The 19,783-nt window shown below is 39.9% G+C and overlaps 1 long non-coding RNA gene across 2 annotated transcripts in view; it reads right to left on the bottom strand.

Annotated features, from left to right (window-relative positions):
• Nucleotides 1-19,783, bottom strand: part of LOC144090090 (uncharacterized) — a 70,565-nt gene that overhangs the window by 36,752 nt on the left and 14,030 nt on the right. For both annotated transcript variants that reach the window (XR_013305276.1, XR_013305277.1), the window contains exons 3-4: nt 5,951-6,011; nt 4,494-4,536 (exon numbers count right to left, since the gene is read on the bottom strand). This is a non-coding gene — a long non-coding RNA (uncharacterized LOC144090090). The remainder of the gene's footprint in view (nt 1-4,493; nt 4,537-5,950; nt 6,012-19,783) is intronic.

Raw genomic sequence — 19,783 nt, 5'->3', positions numbered from 1 at the left:
ACAAAGATATTTGTAAATGTCTGATTACCATTGGTTGAAAGGCTTGCAGTGATGATAATGAAGCCTAGCACTAGGGGGCAGGTGAGACTTAACTGTGAAATACAGGAAGCTTGTGCTGTAAAGGGACGTTCCCCTCAGAGGAACTTATGTCATGATGAAAGTTGAAAAGGAGAGGCAGATGACCAAAGGTTTGATGTCAGTTTCCCTTAAGTGGGTGGAAAAAAAAGAGAGAACTCCAATGGAGAAGGGCACACCTTTCATTTTTGCGAACATACTGCATTTGAAGGAAGACAGAGGGACATCCTCACGTATCCAGATGTGCTTATCAGTTGTCACGGGTTGCGCTGGGGTCAGAGTTGGAGGGAAGGAAGAGGCAATTTTGTTTTTCAGCAACAGGCCCAAAACTGCTGATGGATGCACTTCCTACGCATACAAGTGGCAACAAGCGGCTAATAACACTGCTAACCACTCAAGAGAAATCTCAACATTTGGCAATCATCGCCTGTGTTTAAAAGCCACAAGTCATAACTGTCAAGTCACAACATCGACGACTAATCTTTCATTGGTTTCTGTGGCTTTTGGGCCATTAAAACATGATGCATCTCCTCACTTGAGAGCAACTGTCTGCGGACCTGTTAATGTACAAGTTAAATGCTTCGGCCAGCTCAGATTGACCATAATGGATTCTGTTCCAGCGACAGACATCCAACGCTGGAAAATTGATTCGATCTCAGAGGACACGCAATGGTGTTTTTTTAATACAATTGATATGTCAATGGAACACGAACCGCAATAAAGAGGAGATAGGGGAAGTCAATCTGGCCTCAACTGACACCGGAAAACTGATATGCATAAATCAGCTTAGGACATTGTTTCATTTCATTATTTCAATCAATTCTTTAGGGGTGCTTCAATTGTGGAATTGTGGAATGGTATTGTTAACATCCTAAAACATTTTTTGATAAAGTTAGATACATTCTGCTTTTCAGTGAACTTTGGGTAAAGACCCAAATTGTGCTTTGAAGTCAGTTTTTGGCCAAAACAGCAGAACCAAGTGGTGCATGGAAACCGTGGGTTCATTACAAATCCCTAATTGCAATGTTTCTCGTTCTTTGAAATATTGGAGGTGACTAAGAAGTTGCTCTTATGTCACCATATTAAGGGTGAACATAAAAGTTGAACATTAAAAATGATTTTGCATTTTGTGCGGACAGTGGTTTGCCTGACATTTGGTAAATCCACAATGTTGTGTGACAAGGTGTGAACTAACCTAGCAAGGCACAACTTTCACAGTCACTGGGGTGTTTGAATGCTGTACACAAAAGGACACACTCCCTTATTTTTAAATAAGATTATTTTCCCATCTTCGAAGTCAGTTTGAGATCACCTTCAATGACTTGCCATTTTTATAATGCAAACAAACAGTTTACCCATATAATTATCGGCACCACCGTGTTAAAGAGGTCTTTAAAACATTACAGTGTCTGTTTTATAAATCAGTCGGCGGACAGACAGAAAAAATCGCTCATAAAGTGAGCATCGAATAAGGAGATCATATTACATCTAGGTATTTTTTTCACCCTCTCGGTGTCCTCAGACCTCCGCCATGAATTAAAACCATCTGAAAGCATCTGGAGTGCATTTCATTTTGCCTTGATTCATGCACTGTAATATAAGCCGGCTCTCCAGTGCCCGGTGTGGCACGGGAAAGCCAAATTGGACTCAGCATGCAGGTATCAGATAATATAGTGGAGATGTAATGAAAGTGTAAACAAAAAGTTGTCAAGAAGGGTGCAACGTGCTTATGAGAGTCAACCGGAGTTGGCATTGTATTTTCGAAAAAGACAATGGTGAGTGGCTGGCGCCCGGCAAGTTAGAAACCGCTGACTGAATTACACACTGGAATGTTTGAACAAAAGGCTGGATTTTAACACTTCATATGTATAGGCATCGTTAATGACTTCTTTCCTGTTGGATATTTTCAGGTAGTTTAGGTAATTCGTTGAAATTGTATCATTTTTTTCTTCTCTTTAGGACGAAAATCAGAGTTAACATTTTATTTTGATTTACATATCGGTGGCTGGTCATGTCTTTTTAATATATTTTTTTTAAATTTACAGAATATTATGAATTGTTGAATGCACTCCTGCACTTGTTATGCAACTGTAATGAATGAAGTAACAGACTATTTGCATCTGGGCCAAAATGGCCAGAGAGACCCACCAGATACATATATAAAATTGAGTATTTTAAAAGGGGTAAAAACGATTGGCATGAAAACGAGACTTGTAAATACACAGTATTCACTGTATTCTAATGGTCTTAACAGTGGACTTGGGGAAATTTAGTGCAAATGTCATGCTTAGTAATGATGCTATCAACATTTTTTACACAAGGCCAGATTAAGATGTGTAAAGCACTCTGCTGAGGCAAGCTTTACACCTTTGCGTCCTTGTGCCGCTGTGATAGATGGCTGGTCGTTTTCAGCTCTGAGTGTGATGCCTGTTGGACAGCTGCATTGGCAGCAACTCAAACCACACTGCGCACAAGTCACATAGCCCTTTTTTAACATCTGTAAGTCCATGAGAATCATTTACATATGATCCCCTTTGCTGATGCGCTTCGATAACATAAAACACAGTCTTTGATAGTCAACTGACAACCACGGAGTGTCATACTCAAGGATTATGCTGTTGTTTAATCACTAACTCTTTAAACAGGATGCAACTGTTTCTCACTCCAGTCCAGCAGGTGGACCTATAAATTAACATGGACTGCAACTGCATCAATTTTTTACGCACTGAACAATTGAACCCACTCTCTATTTCTAACATCTTTCAACAATAATAGAGTAACGAACCACCTAACATGGTAATACCATATTATTAACTATTCAACATATTCACTAATTAACTCACATCCAAACACTAACTTTGTCACTCATATCACAAATACAGCAACTAAACAGATTATTTAACAATCAGTCACTGTATTAAAATGGTTTTAATTTCACAAAATACTGAATATAGTTATGTTACATAAATGCAGCTTCTATCATATCCCATATATTCCTCATAATGTCCAATCAGAACACTGTATAGGATTAGCAGTTTGCTGCAGTACAAATTTGATTGTGAAGATGGTGAAAAATCAATATGCATCATTACACCACTACACACAATAAAATATTAACTAGTAGGGAAACTGACCGAGGCATATTTTCTTTCATGCTTGAGCAAAGGCCTTGCTGGTAATAAACACCTAGAGTGGGTCAACTAGCTTGGGAAATATCATATTTATCACCCATCATTGCTGCTTTTAGTGTCACACCGTGTGTTATTCAAACTTTACTTTTGTAATCTGAGTGTGTAAAAGGCATTTCTAAGCACAGTTATGACGAATAATATAAAAAGCATGTGTCTGAAATGGAAAACTGATGATATCATAGAGATGATTTTCATCCCTACTATCTTAAACTATTGTCCGTAGATTCCCAGTGGAAGTAGCGACAGGGATTTCACAAACAATTTATTTTAAATTGCAGGAAAATTGGCTACAGAGGGGAAAAAAGGAGAATGCGGTTAAGATGATCCAAGGGGTATTTATACACAAAAGGCTCTCATGGTTGTTCCACAGGGTTCTCCACTTTCAAAATAGACCACAACCCCCACGTTCCCCCCCTGTAAACCTCACGGACTGCTCTCCCTTTCATTTGCCGCTTCAAATGTATTAATGGGCCGGAACCTTCCTGGATGATCTTGGCCTGTTTCCTAATGAAAACGCGCTGTGGCTGAATCCCAGCGCAGCAATCAGTCCTGGCCCCGAGTGCAAGTGATCCAGGAAACATGCCGAGTAGGAAGAAACCCTATGTGATGCCATGCAGCGTCCTTTAGTCACCCCATGTTGCCCTGCGCCCTCCCCGGCTGTGAGTGAATAAGACTACTCTGGACCTCTAGGGAGGGGAAAAAAATCCAGCAATTTGCAAACTAGACGTCTAGAGAAGGACAGTGGGGAGTGAGTCCAACTGTTTCAGAATTTGCAATTGTTATACTTTTTGAGGAAGCATGGAATAAAATTATTAAAATAAACAGATACTATGTTAACGCAAGCATCTTCATTCTGGACACTGCTGAATCACTTTCTGGCAGTGGTGCATGGTATGGCCAATAGTCTCCACTAGGATCAAGTTTGTCTACTGAACATGATACCAACGTTTCTAGTATCGGGACTTGGTGGTTAGGACATATCGGGCTTACTTTCCTTTGAAAAAAATATGTCTTTTATACTTTAGTGTATATATATAATATGTGCAATTTTCTTTTGTTGTGTGTTTACAGCATTACATTTTTCTTGTTGCTAAAGTCTAATTCAAATGGTCTAATTTGAATGATCACAAACAAATATCCCAGTTCAAATTGATTGGATGTCCATCCCTCAAAAGCAGTGAATGCATGCATAAAACGCTTTCTTTGTAGTATCTTGTGTGAGCTTACCTGTAGTGTTGCGCTGTTTTCTCTTATTCTTGACTATGTCCACCTACACCAGAAGTGAACAAAGAAGGCATATATTAGTATATATTAACCTGAAATGGTCAACAGCAAATAACCTATTAATCAACCTATGTATTGTAAATATAATAATGTCACTGAAGATGGACTATAAGTTCATAAATTTGAGGTTAAACCATATACTTCCACACCATTGCATAATTTTGTTTAGTTTACATCACACTTGTTTGGGTATCTGAGCACCATCTTTACGTCCAACTTGCTAGCCACATACCGGGAAAACACTCAAATGAAAGACATCCATTTGAGGCGTCACTATGAAAGGCTTGATGGAGTAAAAAAAAAAAAACAGTAGCCGAAGCACACTTGGGTCTTTTGTGTGTTTAGCCTGTCGTTAGCCAGAAAGGCTTTGTTTGGTCTAGCCTGACAGCTCCCTTCTTTTCCCACTCTCCGTCAAAGCCTCCAGGCCCCAAACTTTGTGGTAAAACTCGACCAGATGTGGCAACCTGTTTTTTATTTTTTTTTGCAGTAGTATTTGCAAGACAAGTTATTTGTATTATTATTATTTTTTAACATGTCCACTCTCACCAACACAGAGTCGTTTTCCACATGTGTTTTAAGTTCGAAAACCTGGATGGTAAAACTCAAGATCTAGTACATGTCGTACATGAACAAGTTTAGTATCCGACATTCTGATTACACGTGGTGACAACATTCAGGATATTTTTGGTTAATTTAATAATTAAGCAATTTCATCAAACTTTTTTTAAAGCTACTTATGGTTGTACTTATGAGTTTAATACTACATCCATCTTAGTCTATATAGTACTATAATGGCAGGATGATGTTTCAGCATCTGTCCTGATCTGGGCAGAAAATGGTCCATTTAGAGCCAGAAAACAAAGTTGGTGATTAGCAAAAACATTTTTTTCTTCTTTCCTGCCAAAATTATTCACTAGTGCCACTGCCTGTGAGGTGAAAGTGGCCCCTCCAGAAAAAAAGACAAAACAAAACAAAATATAAAACAGAAGATGAATCTCCTTAAGTTATCTTGAAAGGCATAAAAACAGTCTGGATTCCCATTATTCAGCCAGACTGCTCTTTTCTTGTTTACAGTGGAGCGGGGGGCCCACTCCGACACCTGCGCACCGCATGGCCTGACAGTTTGATGGGCCTCTTTTAATGGTGATTCACTGGCCAGATCTATGTGGATAAAAATGGAATTCCGGGAGAGCAATCTAATAAGAAAAATAAAGTGCCGAGTGGTCGCCGCGGCTGCTCAACAGGCTGACGCTGGCGGGCAATGAAATCCAAACTTTGCTCTTGGATGGAGAGGAGGGATTAGGAGAGGGGGGTTTATTACACACCATCACCTCTGTCCGGTCCGCTCTTTCACAAATGGATAGTCGCATAGGGTCAAGTAGATGGTGCTTGAATTTTACCTTTGAAAACACTTGCTTTAACCTTGATGCTCTGTAAACAGAAATTCAACCCCAGCAAACCCTGCAAAAGATAAAGCAAAATACTTAATTGGCACAAAGACAAAGGTACAAAGTAGAGCATTAATTCTGGACATACAATTAAATGCAGATAAACTGAGATTTGTGTATGACATTGTATTATTAGGTTTGTTTTGTCATGTCATATGTCCTTTAAAGTGCTGTTGTATGGCTATGGTCATCATTCATTCATTTTTAACACCGTTTATCCTGGCTAAGGTCGCGGGGCGCTAGGGCCTATCGCAGCTGACATTTGGGCGAAAGGCAAATTACACCCTAGACTGGTCGCCAGTCAGTCACAAGGCACTCATAAAGACAGACAACTATCCACACCCACAATCACACCACCACCAAGCGTGAATTAAAGGCATTAGTTTAAAGTTGGATTATACATACACAACCACATTTACCCTGGCCTGTAACTTGCAGCCTGCATTGATCTCCTCTTTTGTCATATATCATTTATGAGGGTATTAAATCTATGATTAGGAAACCGAAGGCTGTCTTAAAGAGGAGATGGTGGGATAATGCACCCCTCTCTAAGGAAGAACCCCACTCTGATTCTCAGTGGCCACTTTAAAGGAATGATGTCATAGTGGCTCATATCACTGCAACCATCCAGGGACGGGACATGACCCATAAACAGATCTAAAAAGACACACGATGACGGATAGACAAACTTTTTTCCATTGAGCATGTCAGCATTGTAAAACACAGTGAATCACTTTCATTCTGAAAGATTTTAGGAAACCCGTCAGAGTGCTCACTGGCAGTATCGATCTACTTAAGTTCTCCCTGTGTACATGGCCCTTGGGTTATCATATCATTGCATATCATATCAAATCTCCCAACATTGTCCGAGATGCTTCTGTAGGATATGGCAAATGGACTCGCTATTGATTATGAAACGAAGGCTGGCAGATGGGGGAGGAAGTCAAATAAGAACAGCTGGATGAAGAACGTGAAGATGGCTAATGGGTGGGGATTGTGGTTGTCTTTTACCAGTATTGTTTGATAAAGTCTGAAATTATTGTATCACTCGTCATTATTTATTAGCAGCAGAAATGCATCCTTTAACAGCCTTTTTGTTGGATTAGAAGTGATTAAAAAAGGCACAATGTCAACTTTTATTGTGAGAAAATAGCAACTTTACTCCAACTAATCCCATTACCAGCTTCTTTTGCGTTGGAGTGGAAGTGGGGTATTAATGTAATATGATGAGAAGTAGAACTGTTGGGGGTGAAAAAAGTAAATAGAGTGAGTATCTGGAAAATGGGCCAATCCCTCGTTTCTGAAAAAAAAAAGATATCCTGAGGCGTGACTATATAGACCTTAAGTGCTGACAAAGACGATGTTGTATTGTTGCAGTAATCCGTTTAAAGACCACAGGGCAGATGTATACAGTTCATTACAGTAATACGGGTACATTTTATTGAGGAGGGGGAAAAACTGTTTTTGTGTGATGTGAAAAACCACAAATTTATATGACACAGAGCTCTTCAAAATGATCTGGAAAAAAAAGGTCAATATTCCTTTCCTCATTCCCTGCTGGTGGCTCACTTGGTTTTGTTCTGCCTGGTTTCAGAGTACTGGAAACCATGAGTAGTGTCCAAAATATTTGCTGGGCATTAAGTACTATTGCAGGTGATCAAAATACTTTCAACACTAACTAACAATTGGCTTCAAGGAAAATAATGTGCAAGGCTGTCCTTTTTTTCTTCATTTTATTCAAGCATTTCAAGCAAAGGCTCCTGCTGTCAGGTGCAGCTTACTAGAGGCTACCATTAGCATGCATCTGTGTGATGCAGCATAACCTTTGACGCTTTCCAAAGCACCTGCCAATCACTTCAAGCCTACAAGGGTAAACACCCATTTGGACAGGCAGATCAGTGATGATGAGTCTTTTGTTTGGCCTGCATTTTTGTTTTGTTTTTGAAAGCTGCAGATTTCTGATTTAGAAATAGATTTAAATATGGATGGATGGAGGAAGATACAGAAAAGACAGATAGTGGCAAAGATAGAGTAGCTATACATTTTTTTCATTTTATTCTCTTAAGATCAACTTGTTTGTCAACTTTTCTTTATGCTTCTTTGCAAAGGATAAATAATACTATATATTTGTTGAATGGTGTGACCATGTGTCACAACAACGGTTGTGCTCAGATGAGATGAAATAAGTCACCTGCCTTCATGACTTAGATTTGACTCCCAAAAGTTGTCCTCTTTTGGTCTCATTGTATTCTCAAAGAGATTTGTCTTGAGAAGGTAAAAGCAGTAAATTAATACCTGCTATTACTGCATCTTTGTGCATTTGGCTTCCAAAACTGTGCATTTTCAGATTCTGTTGTGTAAATGTCCCAGTATCCTATATAATTTCACAGTCCTGCCAGTTGGCCAGTATTAATGGGGAGGGACTCTTCCATCCAAACAATAAGCCACAACTGGTGTGAAATCCTTTTTGGTCCCTTGTGAGGTGCGCACGCTGTTCGTACCCATCTTTCATCTTGGCGTCGTGGCCTCATGTCAATGTTGGCTTCCCTTGGCAGAGCTGTCAGACTTCCTGTATTCCTCTGTGCATGTTACAATGGCACACGTAGACAACTAATCTCTAATTAGTTTGATGTGATATTTCTTTTCCTCTTGGCTGCTATCTTATGTAAAGTATATTATGATTAATGGTTGTGAATGCTGAGGAATGCTGGCTTGAGTCTCTACCGTTTTAGAATGGCAAACAACTTTTAACGCCATCTGCTCATGATGCTGTCTGACATTGAAAGGCTGGTTTATCTCATTGTACTCCTCCCTCAGAGGTCAGCCAATAACGGAGACATTTGCGAAAGATCCTTCCTGAGAGTTAATGTATTGACAAAATGTGTTTCCTTGCTCTGTCACATTTCACTTAACCCAATGACGCTGGTGTCATAGAGACGTTTGGACAACACAGCTGATGGGACTAAAGTGAAACTGAAATAGAGTACTACGTAATTATGCCTCCCTATACTGCCCGCAGGTGACAAAAGTGTGGAAATTGGACTGTGCAGTATAGTTGAAGGAACATTTAGGAGTAATTGTAGCCCACCTACTTAACCAGCAGCTTGGAAAATGAATGAATGGTTTTACGAAATATTGTAGGGTTGCTTTTTAGTAATAAATGAAAAAATAAACGTTTAAGAATGCACTTGAAGGGTGGCATGTGAGAGAAAACGATCTGAATTAAGAAATTATTTTTTTTCCTTTCTGCAAGATGAGCCTATTTTATCAATACACTAAACATTCCAAAAGAACCTAGGAAATTATATCTAAAGGTTAATGTTTTACATTTTTCAACTATCTTATATTGCAGCAACATTTTTTTCCGCTCACAAGGACACTGAATAGTATTTTAGTGTTACCATTAGACTAATGCGCAAAGGATTAATGCCTGCCATTTTTCCTGGAGTATGGCTTTGGCAGGGTGGTGAAGCTGTCAGTCAGCAACATGTCTGGACTCATCATTCACTAATCATCAAGAGTTCCTCAGAATCAGGCCTACATATACCTGACAGGTTAGGATGCCTCATATACTCATCATTAGGCCCTCAGCTCGACGTGCACTTTAGATCTTAGCTGATGCCTCCCAATCAAAACAAAGATGAAATGGCCGCACTCCCATTTGGACTGGCCGTTTGGGATGAATCCCCCAAGTGGAAATCTTAATGAGTATTTCTGGTGCCTTGATGCATGTAGCATGTAGACTTTGACAAAGGCTGGCATTCTCTTTGACGTCTCTGTGCCATCACAGCTTTTGAGGGCGGGATAGGAGTGTCACGGCGAGGTACACACATGCCTGCCAGCGTGAGACGTAAAGGCCAGTGTTTACGGGAAATCATAAATATGCATGTTGCTTTTGTGCTTTGTACGGGTGGGTGGAGGACATTTATGACAGTCCAGTGACAGCATTTGCGCTTTCAGAGGTCATTTACCTGTCATCCCTCAGAAACAGTCAGGATGAATGAGGTAGAGGACAACTGCACATAACATTCACCTGACGGGATCATTTTAAAGGGTTTAAACTGGAGATCAAATGGAATTCCAGACAAATATTTGAACTTCATTACAGGACTTTATCAGGTGAATGTAGTCAAATATGTTGAGTCACTGCAAAAATGTATTCCAAAAATATATATATATTCTCCTCTGATCTGGGCTTAGTTTGTTCGCATTTCTAAGAAAAAAATGGGTAAACCACTAGAGTCTTTAAGAACAAAAAGATAGGTCTATGGACTGCATGTCCAATCGAACTGTGGTGGGAATGCCATCAACTATACATTATTTTTCCAGGTCTTATGGTGGTTTAGAGTGTTCACGGTCATGACGTACAATTCATATTTCTATGACACCCAAACAGCAGTTAGTGTTTAGTATCACCTCCCTGGTAGGCCTAGCCTTGTGACCTTTACATGTTCTGCTAAAGTTTAAGCCATAACATTCCACATGTTCCACCAAAAACCTCAGGGTGTAAAGACTGTATGTGTATATATACATATATATAGCAATGTAGTATAGACATGACAGTGATGCTAAGAGACTTTAAGATGCTTCAATATACAGTAGCTTTGAGTCAGTTAACAGTGAACAACTACATACGTAATGTCATCTTTAAAATGGCATCAGTTAATCTTCTGCATGGGACGTTTTGGTGAAGAAGAACCCTATGACCTCCGGTTCCCTTCCTCTCTGACAAATGGTGTGATGTGCAAACGATCATAGTATGTCCAACCGATCACAGGTGCTCTGATTCGTCCTGCATGTTCCAGAGAGTCGCACTACCCTAAAACCCCTTCCCAAAAGACCATCTGGCCCAAGGGGAGTTCATGTGTGTTGGGGGTTTGGGGGTGTAATTCACTGATCCTCTAGATCTAATGTCCACATGCAGAGGATATTGGGGAGCAAAGAGTGAATCTATGCCATGCACCCAATTCTGTTTTTTTGCATACGAAAAATAATAATAATCAAAAACATGGACAAGTCAAGAGAGAATTATTACGTCAGTAAATGAGGATAATAATAACATCACTGAGTGACTTACAATGGCTCGTTTGTTCACCCCTCACAAGTACACGTCTCAACAATCTCATCTCTCGGCGGGTAAGAGTGTTGCATGGCACCAGCCCAAACACAATCCTACAGTAAATAAAGAGTGCTTAGAGCCCTAGTGTGGCTGTTTAGATAGGCCCCGAGTGCATGTCTTATGGACTTGCATGGAACGTGAAATGTTGCATTCATGACTTCAAGTGTGCAGTGCCATCATTAATTCGCTGACATTTATCTAAAATTTTGGCTCTGTGTCCTTCTAACAGCCTCACAGCCCCTCTCCCCCTACCAGATAACTTTATATGCAAACTGATCAGGCACTTGTGCTTGATTTCTTTGACAGACAGTGTCCTTTTTGCCAATGTGCTCCTTCGTTAACTAGGTTGGGGGCTTTTTGCTTGGGCTTTGGATATGGTGACTTGCTGTTATGTTCACCACATACTGTGGAATGGATAAGTATGTGAAGAGTAGGCAATGGTTCCTTTAACAGAATGACAATGTTCAGTTCATTCATCTTTTACTGAGATGTAGAAACATGTCCTTAAAACGATCCGTCTGAGGAATGGAAACTAACAGTCCATGATCACTCATAGTTGAAAGACTCATTAGGTCTGGGGGAGTCGGCTGTGTGCATTTGAGCAGAGAGGAGATGATCAAAGGCAGACAAAAAATGAGTAGGCAGGAAATGATGCAAAGGCAGTAAAAGACAAACCACCACTTGATGCTTATTTTCACAGTGCTTGCCACTAAAAAAGGATTGAGCTGAGCGTGGGGTCCTGAAAGGTTAAGGCCTGATACTTTGGAAGTGACCCAATGCTGCAAATAGCGCCACAAATGTCATTGTTTGAGTTCCGCTTGGAATATAGATATTTCCTATGGGGGTAGGGGGGCAGGATCCTAGGAGACCGATATCCCCCTCGTGTCCATATCTACGGAGGAAAGGAAATATTAAACAACTCCGCTTGTGGGTCGATATTTCTGTCCAGCACTGTTTAAAGTGCTTCCTGAGTGAGATCCTGCAGACCCCGGAAGCACCGCAGTATACAGCCAGACCTGCTTTTCTCCGGGGTTGCTTTTTCATCATATTAAAAATAGTATGAAACTGATGAAAAGCTTTTTGGACAAACACATGAACACAGAGATAAACCGTGAAACATGACTGCGGGAAGCAGTTGGCGTGGATCAAACTGTCACTTCACATGCTGCGTCTCCAAAAAAATGCTGGAAGCAAACATGAGTAGCGAGGGGTCCGAGGCCCCACTAGCATTACCACCATATTGTGCAGCATGTTCTTTCCTAGTGAGGTCGACAGAGTGCTGAGCAAGGTAAAGTACTGTCCTAGCTCGAAGCAGTGATACAGCACTTCCATTTATCCTTAACAAGCCACACTCAAAATGAGATATAGCCTCATGATAATTGTGGAAGATGATGCTTGAGAAAAGGTGAGTCATTTGAAATGAGTAGTGACAAATTATTAACAAGTCTCAACAAAAATGAATTCAGGTATTATAGTACATATGTATGACCCCATTTTGGAGAAAAATAATTATCCAACTCCACACCTAGCCAAAATGTAATAAACTGAATCTCTAAACATTCAGGGCTCGCAATAACAACAAAAAAGACACAAAGTGGTGTCTCACAAAGAGCACAGTGGGTAATCTGAAATGCGTCTGAGGTTTGGCATGCTCTTTGCCTTGAGGCCTTGCTAAACACTTCTCTTATTGATGAATCCCCAAAGAAGAAGCTGCGAGAAGAAGCACTACTGGCAGAGACATTCATCCTACATCATACTTTGTCCAGCTACAAAGGGCTTATACATTGGAGGTAACCCTAAACGGTACACGGAGATCCTTATATATTGTACGTGTGTGTGCTTAGGAAAATGAGACACATTTGCGAGTCGGTGCCAAATGTGCAGCTGCCTTCATTCCAATGCAAGCTTCCATTCCATCTGATCCATCTATTCAGAAAACGAACAACCCACTTTTCTTTTTTGCAGTGGTGCTACATGTCCCCCACCTCTAGTCTCTTTCTAAAATATGTATGTCTTATCACTATTCCATATGATCTAAAACAAATTAACGATTAAAAGACGTTACACTACCATCACACTACGACTCAATTAGGCCTTTTAACCAAACCAAGCCAAATAAATCACTTTACTGATCAATGTCTTCAATAATTAAAAGCCGGGCAATAGCTTTTCTGTTTGGCTGCTGTCAATACGTCTTAAATTTATTTATCTCTGCTTGTGCAGAGAGTCAATGTTTACGGCCATTCGATTTTCAACTGCCAAAGCAAATAATTTGAATGTGCCAGTGAGGGAAGAATAAAACAGTCTGCTGTGGATTTGCACGTCTTTTCCCTTTTTTGTAGTATACAATCAATAATGGAATTTATTTTTCATTCTGGTGTAATCCCTGAATTCCCCACAATTGTCGGTATTCAATGTGCATGACCAACATTGAGGAATGTTATTATTCACAGTGGCACTGCAGGAACATGTTGAAATGAATCATCTGCAAACATTTTCAAAAAGTTTTCTGAAAAGCTCTTAGTATCTCATGCTTCTTCTGGACAAGACATTAGTTCTTCCTATAACCTAAGGCTATTTACTATAGTTTGCACTGACAAAATACCTCCCTTTTCATAGACAGCCCTTTTCCCTTTTTGTAAGGTAATTTCCTTTACTGAGAAGGAAAGGAAGTAAAGGGATACGTTATCTGCAGTGTCTCTACTGAACGTTCGTGTACAATTAACATCAACATTGCAAAGATCTGACGATAAGACAAATCCCTCCACTACATTGAAAAAACATCTGATAGCTAAAACAGCAAATAATCCCAACAAACGTGAAATAAATTATGAATCTGTTGGCCGTTTGAGAGAGGGAGTACACAGGGAACATATATCAGACATGGATCACAATGTGGCATAATTCCTTTGGGAACGAACAGACTCAGATCCTGGACTCTCTCACACTGCTATGTAAATCATACTGGCCCTACGAGCCTTCTACAGCAGACCCCGCTAACCCCCAATGCAGACACAAAGTCACAGATCCCCTGTTCAACTGTTAATTCAACCCAGAAATGGCCAAAGCGCCACAGCACCCTGTGGCACCTCGGAAAGTCTCAGAGGAAGTACTCTAAAGCACCAGGCCTCTAACATTAGCTCCTATGCAGCAGCAGATCAGAGTCTGGTAATGAGTCTACAGTTGTGGTAGTTGCATTTTTTTTCCACCAACACTAGTTTACACTGTGAAAAGTTTGGAGTTTTATAAAAAAAAACTAGATCTAAAACTTTTAAGTGTCCTCCCTTGCAAAAATACTACATTATAGTCCATTATTAAAAAAATAAAAACACAAATAAATAAATACAACCGCAACGTAAGCTCAAGATTGAAAGTTGTGACCATATAAAATGCATTTGCACAGAGATAATGAACTACCTACAACATCATGTCACAGTCTTCATCTTGAATTCAGTTATAAGTTACCTACATAGTGTCATGATACAACGATTACACGCCAATTCATGCAGCTATCGCCACTCCTTGCCACTCATGTGGCCAAACATTAGCCATCCCCAAAAATATTTTAAGTACTGCAAAAGTTACGTTAACCTTCTGAAACCATGATTGATCCTTGAAGGCAAATCATCGGGAGCTCAGAGGATTTAAAAAAAGCGCTGTTGATGGAATGCAGCAATTCAGCTGACCCTGTGGCCGTGTGAGGGAGGAAGGCCGGAGACAGATAGATATATGACCGTTTTGTTATTGTGAATTCCAGATCCTGTGATTATCTCCCAACTCTTCTAGAGATCTTTAATCCGGGGGATTCCTCAGATTCAGTTCAGGGGATGTTGCATCTACCTCACCTCTGACTGACCTTCCCCCAAGCAAACCATATGCACACAGGTTGCAGAATTCTGTATTCGCCCAAAAAAAAAAGATTCCAGGGCTAGGGTCGGGTTTCGTTTTAATGTCTGTTTGCATGTGGATGACGGACTATGGGGTGGCGGTTGGGGTGGGTAGTGTATAGGGTTAGCAGGAGTTCCCAGTGGCCGTGCTGATGTCACTCACTGCTACCAGCAGGGTTGGTTGACGAGAAGCAGCTCGTTTGACTGCCAACAAAGTGGCAGCAGCGCATCTAAAAACACATTGGGGCTTGCGAAAGACGGTGAATGACACGACAAACAAAAAGCGTGAGACCCCCAGGATGTAGACAAAAGGCATCGGGTTTCTACGCCTTGCTCCCAAATGAGAAGCGGCTGATTGAAACCAGATAAGGTTCAAATGGAACCGTTAGGTCCAGTAATGAGATTCCCCGAGTGTATGTTTGGATTAGGTGATTACAGACCTTGCCTTCCTCCCAGCGTCACTCACACATGCATGTTGACACACACAACCCTGCCCTACATTGAGACACACAGTGGTACACTGGACAAGCCCTCTCATAAGGACAAAAGTTCACGAGAATCGTAAAATGCAACTCTGTCTATCTCCATGCGCCCCAGTTTTAATGGGGACGTGACACAGAACAAAAGGAAAACAGGTTATGAAAACAGACCCAGCTGGCAGGGTCTATACAATGGTCCCGGCTGTTGCTTCATACTAGTTGTAGTTTTGAAGATGGCGCAGTAACAAAATTAGCTCAACTATTTAGATCCACTTGGAGCAAGATAAAGTTATTCCAGAGAGAATGCTTTTAAATTTACGGCAAGAGGCCACGGGTTGAGATCCAATCACAAGACATGTATAGACAAACAAAAAATCAGCCAAATGTAAACAAGCTCAAACTTGCTATGTGAATGCTCTAAAAAAGCTGCAGACAGAAAGTTGCAAACAAAAAACAATGATGCTTAAAATAAATAACAACATAAGCTCCTTGGCAGAGGTCATAATCTGATTTTGTTTATAAAATATATACGAATGTTTCTCGCAAGTATGTTGACATATGCTAAAACTTTAAGCTTTCAGTAGGGTGGGGGAAAATGTGCATAATGAGCTGAGGCTTCCATTTTTCTCCCCAGTAAGGGTTTGGATGATGCCGTTATAGAAGGCTGGAAGAAGCTCGCTTCAATAATGCCGTGTTGTTCTTTTGAAAAGTTTGTCACAGTGACAGCGTCGCCGCAGCTTCTTGACATCACCTGTCACGCTGGCAGATCTGGTTTGCCTCTGTCGCGCTGTCACTACTTATCAGCACTCATTTCTTAAGTTTTGCGTTCACACATATTCAAAAACTATATTACCATAACCCACTGCCGCCAGGGGGGCAGATATGAAAGGAGGCAATAATCTCTCTGTCTTTATCTGCAAGCTATCCTTCAGCAAAGTATTCAACGTTCACATTTTTTTCCTTCCCTGTAATGTGACTGTAAAGGATATTAATGTTTTGATTGTCATCTGTTCTTTAAAAAGTTATTCTTCTCAATGCTACTCTAAATTATTCCATTTCTCCTCGGGGGCAATGTCACAAAAGAGTGCGTGTAAAATTATTAAATATGCCACACAATAGTCGGTAGGTGTACGGAGGCGGGTAACATGCGCTTTTAATTGCATTACAAGACAAACACTTAGTACCATAGCGTGCAATCATAGCGGTACAATTTCACAGTGTTTCCACACACATAGCCTGGCATGCTTTTTTTTCCTGGCATATCCGTCACAATGCTCCTATCTGCAAGGTGCAGGGTAACCTGATTTAAGGGCAACTTATTGGATTTTGCAGGAGGGACTGAGAGGGGAGAAATGGGGGGAAAACAAAAGGCAGAGGATTAATCACGAGGCGGCGGCGTGACAGCGCCCACAAAAGGCGGCCGTGAAAGCCGAGCTTGACGAGAGAATGATGGCAGGGATGTGAGAGTAAACCTTCTGCCACCGGCGATGTTCTTCCTCCAACTCAACTTGTCAGGTGTAATCATTTTGTTAAGCTTAATGTTTTATGCAAATGCACTTGGGAAGTGTTTTTTTTTATTCAAAGGGGGTGTGCTTATTGTTATTTTTTTTGTTTTTGATACTCTGAATGTGTCTGCATTCATCTGAACTCACCCTGTGTGGCCTTGATTATTAACTTTATGCACCAGGGTGTTGAAGTCATATCAAGCGCTACATAAAGAGGATAACGTTAGCTTCGGAAAAGATAAACGTTTTGCGCCCATATCCATGTAATAACCATACTCTTGGCTCTTATGAAGTTGTGTATCAACATAAAAGCCAATGTATTGTCATATTGTTGTGATATAGAGACGTGTGATGGATGTGATTCATCTCAATGTAGAATTAAATTGGACTTCCAAGATGAATGCAACAACTCCATTTTGCTTTTCAACAATAAGCAGTTTTCTAATTGCGTCTAACTACGCCATAGCAGATTTTATCTGAATCTGAAAAGAATCATTAAGACCTGGCCTCCACGCAAGTAGACACCACTTTAGTATATATATGTTTACGGATAAATAAAGTAGTTAAATGAAAAAGAATAGAAACAGAAAATACACCCATAAATAATAATTACAATCTATCATCTACCCCACATGTGTCAAAGTGACGGCCCGGGGGCCAAATCTGGCCCGCCGCATCATTTTGTGTGGCCCGGAAAGTAAATCATGAGTGCCGACTTTCTGCTTTCGGATCAAATTAAAATGAAGAGTATAGATGTATATTAAATTTCCTGATTTTCCCCGTTTTAAATCAATAATTGTAATGTTTTTACTCAATTGTTTCAGTTTTTAGTTCAAAAATCATTTTGTAAAATCTAAAAATATATAAAAAAAGCTAAAATAAACATTGTTTTAGATCTATAAAAAACTGAATATTCAGGGCTTTTAATCCAGTTCTTTTAATCCATTTATTAAAAAAATATCTAAATATTATATCTAAAATGGTCCGGCCCACATGAAATCAAGTTGACATTAAAGCGGCCCACGAACCAACCCGAGTCTGACACCCCTGATCTACCCAGTTCAAGTGGATTGGCTGTCTATCGCCATCAATGGAAGCCAATGAGTTAACTTATAACGTTTTCAGTTCTTCCCAGCTATTCATTTATCAATTTGGAGTCAATGGCCTGGCTCTGAGTAAATCTTAAGATGAATTGTCCTGCCACCAGTTAAGGTTTTTATTGCATTATGGGTTGGATGTGTTATACGTGTGAAGAAACAGAAATAAAGAGGCATGCGAACTTGTGGTAATCAAAAAATGTCTATAAATATCTGAGGTAATCATCTCTAAAAGCTAGTAGAGGGAGAAGAAATGCATCGAACCTAACATGGCCCTCAGGTCCTCTTTATGAACTCAGGCCTTTTTGTACTTTTATTGAGCTATATCATTTTTTATGGTTCATCATCGTCATCAGAAGACCCGTGTGAGAATCAAAGTTGAATGTCGGCGCTGAGGGAAGAAAACAGTCAGGCTGAATGCAGTCTTTGCCCGGGGTTTCATTTTCAATAGTCCTTTATATTCCACACGGGCCTTAATTCGCTGCCAGATGCAATAAAAATGGATGTGGCCTGTGGAAAGCAGGGTGGCGTCTTATCTTCAAGATGATATTTGCTGCCTTGCCGTTTTCATCACCTTGAAAGTGTGAGCACACTTTTTACACAACCGCACGTGGAGCGAGTTCATTTTTCCTCACCTGACCGTTTTCGGCACACTGTGATTGAAAAGTGTTTCACGCGCCTTTGTGCTTTGATTGGAATTTGACAAACGGCTGCTTCATTTTTTTTAAATCCCCAAAGCGTATATGCATATAGGGCACAGCTTTTAAGAGTTTAACTTACATTTCGTTCACGTTCTTGAACAGAAAATAGTAGTTTTACTTTCACAGTCAAATATTGATGACGGGCCGTTATAAAAATGACCAGAAAAGGAACCAAAGGACTGTGCACATGGATAAACGATATAGACAATATCGATAAACTGAATAAAATACTATGGTATGATAAATACAATCTATCATAATGTCATATTAACGGTTATGGTATGAATATTACATTGTAGTATGCTATTTTTATAGCATGGGATGGGATAAAAATCTGATTTTTTTTATACTAGTATGAAAAGGGCATTGGCTTGACATGATCAAGAATATGATTCTAGTATGATATTAATTGACAAAAAAAAATTGGGAATATAGTATGATATGGCATTATGTGATATTATGTTGAACGGTTTGTTATGGCATGGTATAATTTGGTATGTCATTACATATATAGCGACATACTATATAGCATGTTATACGAATGACAAACTTCAACAAATGTCTGGTAGACCAATGTCAAATTTTATGATTAAAAATTAAAATAAAAATGAGGATGAAATTGAAAACATGGGATAAAACAGAAGTCGAAAAATAAATTCACGTTCTTTCCTGCCTTGAAGAAGGAACCCTCAATAAAAAGAACATTGAAAGAAAGAAGGCATACTGTAAGCTCTGGCAAACTGACAATAAACTACATGCATGCACAGCCAACAAATGCACATGAGCATTGGTGGGGTTAATATTCATTCCTTCTGCTGGCTTGTTCTGATGTTTGTTCACCCATGACTAAACAATGAAATAACTGTAGCTTCCCATAAATACTGGGTAGTGTGTGAATTGATTTGAAATGTGGAAAAAATAAGTGTCTGTGTATGGTTATGTTAAATCTACTGAGCAGCAAAGCCGACTGGAAAGCGGGAGCGATATTGCCAAAGAC

Source organism: Stigmatopora argus, chromosome 15, assembly GCF_051989625.1.
Source record: "Stigmatopora argus isolate UIUO_Sarg chromosome 15, RoL_Sarg_1.0, whole genome shotgun sequence".
NCBI lineage: Eukaryota > Metazoa > Chordata > Actinopteri > Syngnathiformes > Syngnathidae > Stigmatopora > Stigmatopora argus.
The sequence above is the reverse complement of the archived record's forward strand: the minus strand, read 5'-3'. Positions and strand labels throughout refer to the sequence as shown.